The sequence below is a fragment of the Oxyura jamaicensis genome, chromosome 10, assembly GCF_011077185.1.
Source record: "Oxyura jamaicensis isolate SHBP4307 breed ruddy duck chromosome 10, BPBGC_Ojam_1.0, whole genome shotgun sequence".
Taxonomy (NCBI): domain Eukaryota; kingdom Metazoa; phylum Chordata; class Aves; order Anseriformes; family Anatidae; genus Oxyura; species Oxyura jamaicensis.
In genome coordinates, this window is record NC_048902.1 from 12,842,835 (window position 1) to 12,856,896 (window position 14,062).

General features: G+C 39.4%; 1 long non-coding RNA gene across 3 annotated transcripts in view; it reads left to right on the forward strand.

Annotated features, from left to right (window-relative positions):
* Nucleotides 1–3,187: 3,187 nt before the first annotated feature.
* LOC118171887 overlaps nt 3,188–14,062 on the forward strand; it is a 31,727-nt gene continuing 20,852 nt past the window's right edge. Inside the window, exons 1-2 of one of the 3 annotated variants that reach the window (XR_004753441.1) lie at nt 3,188–3,338; nt 11,877–12,021. This is a non-coding gene — a long non-coding RNA (uncharacterized LOC118171887). Of the gene's footprint in view, nt 3,339–11,876; nt 12,022–13,422; nt 13,843–14,062 lie in introns of those variants that run through there. The other 2 variants (XR_004753442.1, XR_004753443.1) reach the window with 2 other exon arrangements.

The window sequence follows — 14,062 nt, forward strand, 5'->3', positions numbered from 1 at the left end:
GTGGGGGGGTGGGAGGGTGGGAAGGGATTGGGGTAAAGTTGTGCCAGGGGAGGTTTAGGTTGGATATTAGGAAGAACTTCTTTACTGAAAGGGTTGTTAGGCGTTGGAATGGGCTGCCCAGGGAAGGGGTTGAGTCACCATCCCTGGAGGTCCTTAAAAGACGTTTAGATGTAGAGCTTAGTGATGTGGTTTAGTGGAGGACTTGTTAGTGTTAGGTCAGAGGTTGGACTAGGTGATCTTGGAGGTCTCTTCCAACCTAGGTGATTCTGTGACTGTGTATTTACTGAAAGGCCTGAAGCCACCAGTAGGAGGCATATTGGGCAGATGGGTTGGTAGAGCCACACAGACAGCTGGTTCTGCCTGACATACAGGTGTTTAACTTGGCTGCTTACAGATTAGCTACTAGATGCCAGAATTTTTGAGGGGATCACCTTGTTTGAGAAAAAGTAGCTCTTGTCCATTCCTTGTAGCAAGTTCAGTGAGCGAGCCAAAGTGGCAATTTTCACTTCCTCCCTACTCATCTCTGACATGGTCCAAAAACCCCACTCGCCTTCTGCCAGAGTTGGATTTCGGTGGGAGAGAAAATAGTCTTTGTAGTTATGGCACTGTGGTTCTTGCCTTTTCTTGTGGTAGAACCAGAATGTGGAGCAAGAACAGACATTGCTGGTGTTCAGTATTCCCTTTTCAGATTACAGGCTATTGTTAATGTTTTGTCATTCTGCAGAAAGTTTTTATCTTGTTTTCAATAGATTGACAAACATTAGCCAAGCTCTGGGTGCCTTTACTTGAAAGAATGTTTTTCAGTAGTTCCAAGATGAGCTAGTCCTTGAATGTAAGTATGTTGGGATTCAGTCTGAGAAATTTTTGAGCTTTGTCCAAAAGTTAGAGTGCAGAAATAGCTGTATAACACCAGCAAAGCCAGTCTGCAGTCTTCCAAGTTGTAGTGAGCCATAAAATAAATGTACTTGATGCACTGCTGATGGATGTCATCTGAGAGTCTCCAATAATGGTGTCAGATGACAATGAAATGCTCTCTCCTAGAACACTGGTTGTCAAATTCAAACCTGGTATAAAAAGGTTAAGAAAATTTGCCCAGAGCATAATATTGTCACTGGTGTACTTCTCTTCTTACAATAAGTGTGTGTGCAGCTAGAATGATCTAAGATGGCTGTGGAAGCCAAAATTTTCCTGCTGAATTTTTGCCTGGTATTCCAACCTGACTGCCTTGTCCACCTGATCCCTTTTGCAACATTTGTCTTTCCTGTATGGAAGCAGTTCTGTAAGAAAGAGACTGAGCAACCTCACTTTTAAATTCATGTATAAATTTCTGACTATTGTAACAAAATATATATATATATATATCAAATGTTAATCTAACTTTTTTTTAATCTTTAATAGAGAAAAATAAGAATATATATAGAATGTAATATTTTGTTCTTACTCCACAACAAAAGCTGGATTTCATAACTTTAAGTAATAAGCACTCAAAATGCTATTAAAATGCTCTTCCTAATACTGTGCTTTATGAATGCAAGATGTGTAGTCAACTTCCTGAACATTGCATTTGAAATGTAATTCCTATCATCGGGATTCACTTGGTCTGAAGAGTTTGTTGCAGGCACCTGTATTTTGTGTTAAAGAAGCCCATGTGAAGACTCTGGACTTGTCAACTTCTTTTAGCAATGATTTCTGTTAGCACGGGATTGTAACAGCAGTTATATTTGGTTAACAGGTGGCCCCTAATATACATATATATGGGTTTGTGTGCATATGAATAACATGAAATGGGTATTCTGTATGTACACAGAAAGCTAATTCTGCAGCAAAGTTGCTAGACGTTGCAATTTACAGTAAAGCTACTGGACTGCAGTGACAGCCACTCTCTGTTTCCATGTGTATGCTTGTTGTATTTTTTTTTTTAAGGATTTTTTTATTTTATTTTTTTATAAGGAGAAGGTGTCAGATAAGTGTAGAAAATGAATGTGTTTATATTTGGGATGAGCAATCCTGTTATGTTATTTCCAAGTCTGCCTTAATGCTACATGTTTTCATTACATTCCAGAGAGATGGCAAAAAAGGAAAGTAAAAAAAAAAAATTTCAATGAAAATTCAGGCAGAGCCAAGTAAGAGTGGAAGAGTGGAATAAAAAATGAATCAAGAGAAGCCTGTGTGTAAAGAAGCAAAGTGGGAAAATGAAAATTTTAATGCAAATAAGTGTCTGTGCCAGTCTAGTATTTAGAGACTGCTCTGTTTCAATGGATGTTCAGTTAGTAGAAACCCAGCGTTATTAAAACTAAGAAAAGGGAGTCATTCTTTGAAAGGAGTATGAATTTAACTGATGGAAGAAACAGGTCCGCGAACTGTAACAAGTTTTATGAACACTAAATATAGTTTGAGAGGTTTGAATTGCTCTTTTAACTCTTATGTATCTTGGTTTCTACTGTACACTTGTAAATCATGACAGTTCTCCAGACAAAATGTGTAATTTAGCGGATTGGTCCTAAAACTGCAATGCTCTTTTTTTCTTCTTCTTTTAAAGTGTTCTGAACACTCATATTCCTTTCTGTGTGGTATGATTGACTATAGCCATACCACTTAATGATGTGTCTCAAGAAACCTTGTGGCATCCCTTGCCCTACTGTTATACAAGAGGCCAGTCGCATTAATGTCTCCAGCAGTGACACAGCTGAGGCATTTCAGCATCTGCCCTTATAACAGAAATGTAGCTGTAAATGAAAGACAGTATTTTGGTTGTGGTTTAGACATCCATAGTGCTTTGTCTGAGTTAATCAATGTGCTTGTATGACATGATTAGTTACAGTTATGTTGTAACTCTTTTTATAGGTGTGGTAGGTGTGAAGCAATTAGGTAATAGCCTATGAGTCCAGAGCAGTCATTAGAATACCATATGGAGCCTGGATAGGGTGACAGTGGAATTACGCAAATGTATTGGGTATTTTTGTATGGATGTATTGATTTTTGTTTAGAAACGAAATTTGAAAAACAGTACGGTGGGTCTGGACAAATGATCCCCCCACAGGGCTGTGCTGTTATAGCACAGTGGCTTTCCTCCAGCCTGAAGCTGTGCAGGTGCCAGGTCTCAGCAAACCAAGGGTTCAAAAGAATCAAAGGGTAATTGTCATTTGAAAGGCAAATCATAAAATGATCAGCACCTTCTTTTCGTAGATGGCTCTGGAGACTTATCGCAGGCAAGCCCCTCAGAAGAGCAGCGTGCTGGAAAATTACACCTCCGGAGCGGGTTTGGAGGCTGGCTTCTCACCGCAGCCCCGCACCTTGCAAGCGTCTGCCACAGCCGGAGCTTGTACGCTCAGCCTGAGGTAAATCATAAAAGTTTGCTCCTGAACAGTCATTTCGTTGAGTGCCTCTAAATCTGTTTTTGCAGTCACGTCAGTTCACAAGTTGACAGCTTAACTTAAAACAGGGAGTACAAGCTTCACTGTCTTCAGTGCTGTGAAGCTGCTCTGGAAGACGTGGTGTCTGCTCCAGCTTTCCCTCCCTGGGGTACTGCAGCTCCCCATAGACCCCTAACCGGTGGCTGAATGCCACAAGTTACACTTCTGAATGTGTCATTACTGCTGTTTTACTGTAGTGACTGATTTATTATGCAAGTCTGCGGTTGTACTGTAATCAAAAATCCATGTGGCTTTGGGGAGACATGAGAGGGTAACCAACATTAGTCTAGGGTGGATTTGAACTTTCTAGGTGTTGAGTTGTCACCAAAAATATTTACCTTCCCTTTAATATACTGCACAGTAGATTACCTTCTTATTCTAAACAAACAAACAAAATATAATGAATTAAAAGACCTTGTCATATATTAATGAAATTCAAAAGACTTAAAAGAGGGGAACAAAGGGGCAGTCATAATGAATGTGATATCTGAAACAAGAGCCAAGTTTAAAAAATGATTAGCTGTTTACTGGCCAAAGAAAACAAATCTCTGTTAGGCCTAACCTGCCTATTCCTCTCCTAAGTCTCAAATACCAACACATGGGAGTTCTATGGTGGAAATTTAAGTTTAATTCTGTTTTGTTTTACTTGGCGATTGTATTCCTCCAACCTTATTGTTTTTCAGCATTCAGGATTTAATCCTGCATCTCAATATAAGGTATAAGAGCACAATCAGTCCTGCAAAATAATAAAAACATCACTTCTCCTTATGACATGTTGCATAATTCCCAGGGACTGGCCTAGAGGAAAAGCTTCCCTTACAACATATTTTACCCATGAAGAACCCATTTCATATCTCCACAATAGATAGATGAAAAATGTACTAAATATCAGTCATAGCTGACAGCTACAACTGTAATCTTCATTCTTGATTTGGAATCCATTGATAAATGAACTTGTGCTAACGCAGCATTTTTGTGTTTGTGCTTTTTGGGACTAAAGTGATGCGTGCTTTGGTTTTCTCTAGAAAATAAGAACAGCCTCACAACCCCTGGGTTTATCTGGTCCAACAGCCTGTCTCCAAAAGTGGAGCAGTGCAGGAAAATCTGTCACGATTCCTGGATGTGCAAAACAGCAATATCAAAAGCTGGCATAAAATCATTTTGCCATCCAATGTTCTGGGCCAATGTTAGATACACGTGGTACTGAGGAAAAAAGATTGACTTTACCAACAGAGAAGGGATGCTGACAGAAGATGAGGAGGAGCATATTTTCACCAGTAGGCAGAACTCTTGTTAGTACAGCATTCCTAGTTTGTGCCTCATCACGTAGAAGGATGTCAAGGATGGCAGAAACAACAGATCATGGCCAGTGGAGTAGATGATAAATTGCATGAAGAGTTGAAGCAGCTGGAGAAAATCCAGGCGTGTTGAGAATATTACTACTTCAGGAGCTATATCGCTGAATGTCAGTGTGTCTAGTGTCAGCAGCAGAGACCTGTTGGAAAAAACAGAAGTGTCAGGGAAGAGTAAGAACAGAGCAAGAAAATATGGTATTTCTGTCATGTACTCTCCTGTGTTCCACCTGTATTTAGTTAAGGGAATTTCCTGAACTTATTGTGATTTCATGTATAGGAACCTTTGAGGATTTATTTTCCAGGTATTTGTTTAGACTCGCATAAAAATTGCATAAATTTCTTGCATCCCTGGTATCCATTTTTGAATTACCCTATTACCTCTTGCATTAAGAAAATCTACACTTTTGCTTTGAACCTGGCTTTCATGTGTTCGTGCTTAGTTCTTATGTTGAAACAAACAGCAAACAGTCATTCTTTATTTAACCCCCTTTAGGCCATGAATGATTTTGTAGCCTTCCCCTCTCTATTCTATGTGAAGATTCCCAGCCTACCATTTTTTTTGTTGTTTGAAAGCTCTTCTGAACTCTTACTCATCCTTGTTACTTTTCTCAGAATATTGGCCTCTTCTAACGTACCTTTCTCAAGCTGAGGGCACCAGAACTGCACACAGCATTTAGGGTGTAGGTGAACTATGGATTTATATGGCGGCAAGAATATATTGCCTGTTTTGTTTTCTATTCACTCCTGATTCCTCTTTCTTAGGCTTTTATATGTGACTTTATTCTAAGAGATGCGTTTTGAGTTTTCTGAAAAAATGAAGTAGGAAACCTCGTGAGTATTTTGGCCCTACTGTGAAAAGGTCAGATTTTAAAAAGACTTAGGTATCCTTATTCCATGTATTCTTCAGAAATTGCATAGCTTTCCTTCTGGAGTATATAATTCCCTTAGAATCACAGGTCCAATTTTTGAACAGGCATCTTGAGTTGTATGTGTTTCCAAGGCCTTTATATATCTCTTAATAAAATACTATTACCTCTCAGCTGAATTCTCCCTTAAAGAAATGGCATACACATTTTAAACTTCTAGCATTACATAAAAAATTAACGTGGACTGTAGACACTATGCTTGGGATATTTGTGTACTTAACATTGGCTAATGTGTAGCTTATGTAGCTGTCCTTTAGCTCCCTGATGTAATAGGAAAAACAAATCTTTCAACATGTGCATTAAATTCCACAGGATGTTTAGGAATAGGAAAATAATTAATTATTCTAATCAATTCTATTGGTTTTCTTTTGTAATCTCTTTGCTGCTGTGCCCTCTTGTTGAAATTATGTCTATTTTCACTTCCTGTGTAGTCTTATATTCTTTTTTTCTTGTGCCCGTTTCTCTCATAAAAAACTCATTTTTATCACATTGTTTGCTTAAACTATGTTGTCTTTGCTGCAGTCATTTTTTGAACATAAACATTCAGGTTAGGTTTACCTAGATAGCTTATTTAATAGTAAGAGTTTAGAGAAACAGTAAGGAGTTTGGCAGGCTAATTTACTCAATTTCCACAGTAAATCACAGCTTTGACTAGATCCTGACAAGCCTCAAACCAGACAATTTAGAACTGATTTGGGGTACATCTACATTATTCTATGAAAGCTGCTACAAACGTATACTTGGATGGATTTTCCGTAGCTCTTTGAAAGCCTGGCCTCTGCTTTACAGTCTTTGCATTTCTTCTGTTGTGAAAACAGAAGAAAATGAGCTAGTATTTACCTTGCTCCTTCACATGCCAAACATCTCAAATAATTTCTGTATTGTAATGACTCATTCAGTCAGAGAAACTTAATGTCCTTTACTCACATGAATGTTTTAACCATCATAATACTTTTCTGAACTAGTTAAGTGTTATTAACCCCCTCCCCACCATTTTTTTTCCAGCAGAAAAGTGCAGATAAAAGAAATTAGAAACCCCATTTTCAAAAATGGTCTATTAAAAAAAAAAAAAATGCAAAAAAATAGGAACAACGTTTTGGATTTGGATGTTAGTCATTCTACCAGTGTCACTTAGGAAATTTAGCAGTTTTGGCAACACATCTTTTGAATCTTGCTTTTCAGTTTTATTTGCACATTAAAAGTATTGTTTCAAAATGAACATAAAAGCATACTTCGCTAAGAGTCAGTTCTAGAAAGAATAAGGGCTACAATACTGAATTCAGCGTGGTTGTAAAGCTGTGCTCCAGCAGTTTATTTAATAGTGATGTTATTTATAGAAAGCTCCTTCACGTGATGTTGTTGCCAGCAACACAGATGTCCCTTGAATGCACTCTATTTTAAATAAAGGTGAAAGGCTAAGGAAAATAGAAAAAGAACCCACCTTTAATATTTGAATTCAACAATAACAAGCAGGGTGTGGCCACTCTGAAAGCGTGGCTTGTTGGATGCTTGGGAGAAGGGAAGGGTGGGAAAGCTCTCTGCTTACCAGTTCCACAGTCTTGTTAGCAAAAACACATCTGACACCAGCGATTGTGGCCTGAGAGATACAGGGAGAACGGGTGGTGCTTGCAGTCATTACAATGAGTAGAGGGGTCTTGCTTAGTCCTTGGCACGTGGCCATGCAATAAGCATTTTTAGGGGTGTTAATGTACTTAAAGTTTCAGAAGTTGTGAATGAAAACTTGAGAATTGTTGCCTGCATATTTTAGAGGGAAAAAAAAAAAATAGTTACCTTCTTTGGACTGCTTTTCTTTTCCCCCAGAGAGACAGTGAAGCTCTTCACATAAAGCTTATCCTGAAAGCTTCATGCTTAATTCACTGTAATTAAACTGGATGCTGTGGTATTTTCAGCATTTTAGATTAGACTTACAAGCTATTATTTACAAAAATAAAATAAAATAAAATAAAAACCTTTTCCCATTTGACAGTGGTATGGTAGTGAATGAAGTTCACAGGAATGTGGGTAGGTCAGAGACAGAAAAAAGCACATTTTACGCATGGATAGTCATCCTTGCAATACCAGGAAATTTTCATTTTTAATTTTTTTTATTATTTGATTGAATGAAAAGTGATAAACTAAAGTTTCCATGAACCAAAATTTTAAGGCTTAAGTAATAAGTATTTACCTGAAATCAACGTAGTGGAAGCTAGAGGCATCCTAAGCCTGGAAAAAAATCACATATAGATCCACCCAGAACAGACTTCCAGTAACCCACAATCACCCAGATCTCGCTCTCCAACATATGAGGTCACCTGGAACAGCCACCTAGTTTTCTGAATTCTCCTTTTATTGGGGTTTATTCATTTAGTTCTGATTCAAGAGGAGTTAGAGCCTTAGAAAAAGTTTTAGTGTTGTATAAAATCACAGCCAGTGTGCTTTGCTATTCCAGAAGACTCTACCAAATAACTTCCACTCTATCTTATCCATGAAGAATTTTATTCTGAGAAAAGGGAGTATTTTTCTGAGTGTGTAGCATGGTTGAGTGTCTGCCATAAAACAGACTGTTCACCTCTCCAAAAATGATACAAGCAGGTTGTAGCGAGCCTAGTATCTAGACAGATTTTGTCTGGGCTCATTCAGCACATGGAAAAAATATTTCATCTCATTTCTGCACAAACTGACACCACAAAGCCATTCCCATTTATTTTCCTGACACATTGTTGTGTTGTTCAATACTGTATGTAATTTCCCCTGACTTTGGAACAAACTGGTAGGATTGAGTGAAACTCTGACATTTCTGTAGTTACAAGGAAAAATGAGATCATAAAATACAAAGTTAACTACCAAATAATGATTGGGGTCTCTGTACAGCAACATCAAGCATATCTGAAGTAAACAGCTTTAAGTTTTGCTAGCCAGATACTATGCAGCTATTTCTGTTGCTTTCTATAACCTTGTACAGGCACTACCAAAAAAAAAAAAAAAAAAAAAGAAAATCACCTACAACAACTTTGCACATAGTCCTAGGCTGTCAACTTGAGAAAATTACCAATGCTGCAAATGGCACAAATAACACCCCCATCTGTGTCCTCTTCTAATCACAATAGAAAAATATCAAACTCCTTTGCAGACAAAAGCAGCACTAAGAAACTTGCAGGGAATTTTCTTGTTCCTGCAGAATCCAGTAGTGGAAAAATAAATGTGCAGCAAGCTTAGAGAAGCTTGTAGCAGTTCAGGGCTGAATGTTAAGTGCAGAGGTGAAAGACCTGTGGAGCAACTGGTATCCTAGGAGCCTGACTTTACTTGAAGAAGAACAAACCCAGTTTGGAGTTCCATATTAGTTGAGCTATGAAGGTAAAAGAACAAGTTGCATTTCAAAGACGTTTAAAAGGTACAAAAAGCTTGACTCGCAACTATTTGTTGTCTCTTCAATCCATCACCGTTGGGAATCAACCAATTTTATTTTATTTTTTACACCAATCCAACAAATAATGTTTGCTTATCAGTTTGTTCAAATTGCTGCATAAGCAACAGCTGAGGAAAGAAGTAGAGACACATCTGAACAAAAATAAAAATCAGTGATGGGAAAGTTCAGGAAATCACAGAATCACAGAATAGTCTAGGTTGGAAGAGACCTCCAAGATCACTGAGCCCAACCTCTGACCTAACGCTAACAAATCTTCCACTAAACCATATCCCTAAGCTCCACAATGCAGTGATGTAAAGGTAAAATGAGGTAAAATGAAAGCAGAAAAAACTGCAAACAGAAGTACATCCATCATTCATGTGGGACCACCTGGGCTCCCCCTTCAAATGGAGTCTACTTTGAAGGTGTTAGCAGAATAGTATTTTGTTATTTATTTGAAGACTATAGCTCTTATTCTTATCAAGGACTAACTGCAAAGAATTCACAGTTCCCCTTGAATTTACAGCTAGCAAATCAAAGGTAGCTCATCTGAACTGGGACAGCTGCTTTTGTGCAACTGATTCAGAGTTGCATGGAATAACAGCCCTTCTCTTATGCCTTTTATTATTTTTTGTGTACCAAGACTTCTGCAGATGCTCAGGCATTGGGGCCTTAAAATTAATTTCTATGAATGAGTGCTTTAGTAAAATGTGATCACTTGAGTGGTCTTAGAAAGTTAATGCAAAGGCAAGAGGAGATAGGTAATCTGTGATAACTGAAATATAAACTGTCAGTAGTTGACCATGAATTAATTGTAAGTCACAGTACATTGGGTTGCAAACCATGGACCTTGGGAGATCTGAGTTTAGTTTCCTGCTCTAACACAGATTTACTCTCTGAAGCTGGGTAAGTCATTTAATCTCTTTTGCTCACCTCTGCCCTTTTGCTGCTGTTGTCTCTTTAGAGTCTCCTAAAAGGTGACAGTCTGTCACTACAACACCAAGCTCCATGCAGCCTGATGGGAGATGGGGCTCCCTGCACGCTGTCATTTGAAAAATACGATAACACTGCTCATAAATAATAATGTTTTACAATAGCCCTTTTCTTCAGCTCCCAAGAAAAGGACACAGCACACTGAGTTAAAGAAACAACTCTCACCTGGTAATGTTAAGGATGCTCTGAACTGCTCTGAACACCATAGAAGTCAGAAGTTGTAAAATCCCAGCAAGTTGGTGTGATTTTAACACAGGTTTAGGCCTGAGCTTGAAAATATTTCTTCTAAAGAGAGTTTCTTTGAAAATTAAGGTGTGAAATGTACTTCTCAAAATGATTGTGGGTCTTTCAGGGTTTCGGGTTTTATTCCCATGTTTATTGGTGCCTTTAGGCTTGCTAATGCCTTTCTAGCTCGAAATAGCAACTTAAAAATGGGAGGAAAAAAATCTGCTATTGCAAGTATTTTAATGCAAGGTGATTCATTGCATGTGCACTGCAAAATGACAGCAGTGACTCCGTGGCTTGTCCACGCTCAGGGAGCCTTTTCCGTCAAATACTTATGGTATGACTGGATACATGCTCAAACTAAGATCTTTGTTTAGTAAATACTGAATATTCCCCTAGTCCTTTATATCCTGTCGTCATTTCCTTTGTACAGCTTGCAGCTGTAGTTTCAAGCCAATGTGCAGATTTAGCTGGGTAGGCAGAGTTTCACAGTGTGTTTAACCATGTAACTGAGATCTTTTCTCATGGTTTTTCCTCTCAAAGTTCTTGCAGCTCTGTAGCCTATACCAACATCATCATCTCTGGGAAAGGTATAATTAGCAGATTTGTTCATTATCTATTTCAGAAGTATGAATATGCTGTAATATATATACATATATGTATAAAAGTAGGGAACTTGGTTGTCATGTAGTCATAGTTTGTGGTTTTGGAAAGCCACAGGCTCCAGGGTGGAGATAGCCATTGTATTACATTAGCTATTTTCTCACAGTGTAAGCAGCAGCAGCTCAAAACACTGTGGTCCAGACAGCAAAATACACAACAAAGAAGCAGTTCCCTCTTGTAGGCCCATGTGTCTCACCAGACCTCTGGCAAGAGGTGGGTGGAAAGGGGATGCTGGCAAGCTCACGAGTGCCCCGTGCATAGGGCAGAAATGGGAATGGGGAAAGGGAGAAACTGTGCAGTGGTGAAGTCGTGTGACAGGGAACGTGAGCTGGGTGAAACAAGTGGGGGTAGGAGGACAGCTTACCTCAGGTCTTCACAGGACTTGCTCCACCGTAATGCCTGTGTGTGTGTTGGCTTTCAGTGGCAAGGGGGAAATCGGCAATATTGCCGAGAGCTTCTGGCAGTTTTGAGTCATGGGCAGAGCACATGGGTTTGGGATTGAAATTTTCCTTTTTTTTTTTTTTTTTTTTTTTTTTTTTTTTCCCTCCAAGTAATATGGAAATGGAAATAATTCCTGTGAATATTTTCTTTTTATATTGTCCTCTTCCTGTATGATTCTGCTTGCTGTGTTGACTGTGCAAGGGATTAACACCAACCTAGAGTTAATTAATTGTATAATAAACTTCGGTGTCAGGGCTGCAGCCCCTCTCAGTTCTCACTCTGTGTAAGCTCTGTTGATGGGCTTTGGTTGTGCAGGAAGGGAGTTTGGGTATGCGTGTTAGGAGACGTATTGAAACAGTGAGCCCCATTTGGGTATGGCACTGAGCAACTCTTCCATGGGAATGTGATTCAGCTCTGTGACACAGTCATTATTTTCCCCTTTTCTGCCTTGCAGGATGTATATGTGCTTCAAAGCCACAACGTGAAACCTGCAAATTTTGGAAGCACTCAAACTCAGCACTTCCTGGGATTTATTCTCCCAGGAGAATATAAGGATATAAGGATGTCAGAAAGGCCACAGAAAAATAAACTCGCTTGAGGTAGGATTCATGCTCAATTCTCTAAAAAATTGACTCCCATTTTAAGCACAGTAATCCTGGACAGGTAATGATCAGCAAGCAGCATCCCATTTTCCACACTTACAACCTGGACCACTGCATCGGTGGCCTCGCTTATAGCTTGTTCGTGTCATGTGTCAGATATTTGCTCAGGCCAGAGCCTGTGGTTGATGCCTCCTGCCCTGCACTAGCAGGGAAAGCGGTTGAGACCCAGTACTTTTGGTAACAGGGTGTGTCATTCCACATGAAGGGAGTCGGCCTCCCAGAGATGGTTTTTCCAGTGTTAAGATAATGGAATAGCGCAAACTTTCAGGAACGTGGAAGACCAAGCCTCTCTCTGAAATAGAAATGATTCTTTTGACAGGGTAACAGAAGAAAGCTGATAAATAATGTTATCACACTGAAGGAAGCAATAAATTTGCAGTGTTCAGAGTATCAAACCAATGATTAGCTCATTCAATTTCAAATTAACCTCATTAAATTTTGTAAATGTAAAACCTCTTTTGAAAAATGACTTCAAAAGTGAACCTTACTCTAGAGAAATGGCTGGAATTTGACCTCTTTCTAATTGCTTTAATTTTTTCCCTTTTACTCTAACATATTATGATGGCGCCAATAAATACAATAAGCTGTGTCTTCTGCCAAAATACTTCATAAAGTGTTATCTGTCTTCCAGGGGAATGGGGAGGGGAGATCTGCTAGTTTAAAAATTAAGTGAATTAAAAAAAAAAAAAAAAAAAAGAGAGATCATATAGAACATGTATTTCAAGATTAGACAATCTCAGAGGCCGTGTTCAGAATTAAAAATGTTTTATATTGGACTTTCATGCAAAACGATTCTTGCCAATTCATTTACACCACTAATTATCTTGCAGAAATAAAACTGCTTCATGAAGGCTCAAATCCTGGATCCCAGTCTGCAGCTTCACAGTCATTTCTGCTCAGGGGAATTTTAACACGATATTCCCCCAGGTGCTACAATCGGGTCAACAGCTCTCCTGGGAGCTCGAGCATAGAAACAGCTCCGTGGGAGTCAGACAGCTTTAGCGCTGCTCACAGCAGATGCCATCCAGAGAACATGAAAGAAACATATATTTATTATCTCCAGGCAGACTACAGAGCAGGAGCAGCTCTATATAATGGCTTTCCTGCTCCACAGTTCCCCAGGGTTGTTGCTCAGCTGGAAGAACAGACAGGTGAGCCAGCAGTCTGCCTCTGTCCTGAAGGTGCTGGTGTCCTCTACACTATCTGGGCAAAAAAAAAGCTAAGATGTTTGCATTCAGCTTCATGATATGTGAGGGTGAACATACTTCACTGCCATTTCCAGAATTAAACACTGTCAGTGTAGTAAGGCTAGCTTTAACAGCACAGATGGGGGGGATTTTTTTTTTTCTTTTGTTTCTGAAAACACTGCGGAGGGCTCTTTCTGTTATCTGGCTCTCCCACCTGTTCCAGCTGCGCTCACGGAGTTGTGTTTAGTTTGCAAGGTTCAAGGTTAGCCTGAGGTTGGGCTCAGACCATGGCCAAGAAATGTAAACATGTAAAAGGCATGTGGTATGAACGCACTTGGGAAATGCCATATGGTGTTCTTCCTCCTCCCCATCCTTGCTAGTGAAAGGCCGCTGATATTTTTGCAACAAACTCTCTAGGAAAGAACAGATAGCACCAAGAGAAAACTGCAGAAGAACAAGGCTGAAGCTCAGATGAGAGTTTGCCCCTTGTCTGAAATGCTTAATCATGCAACATGATTTAGGCACTGGTGTCTGTGGACTCACTGTTTCTGCCTGTCTTGCATGAGCCATGGTAAGAAAGTCATCTCAATCATTTCAGGTGCATCCAGGCTGCTTTAACCTGTTTCCAGTGGCTCCTGGGCATGTCTGCGCTGCACAGGGGAGATACCTGCTCTGGCTCCAGGCAAGTTTTCTCCAGAGCCAGGAGCAACACAGCTGTGTCACTGTGGTGCTTTGCATAAGGGTAATTGTAGTGCTGGTATTTCTGCGTGGCTGTGCTCAGGGCTGCACAT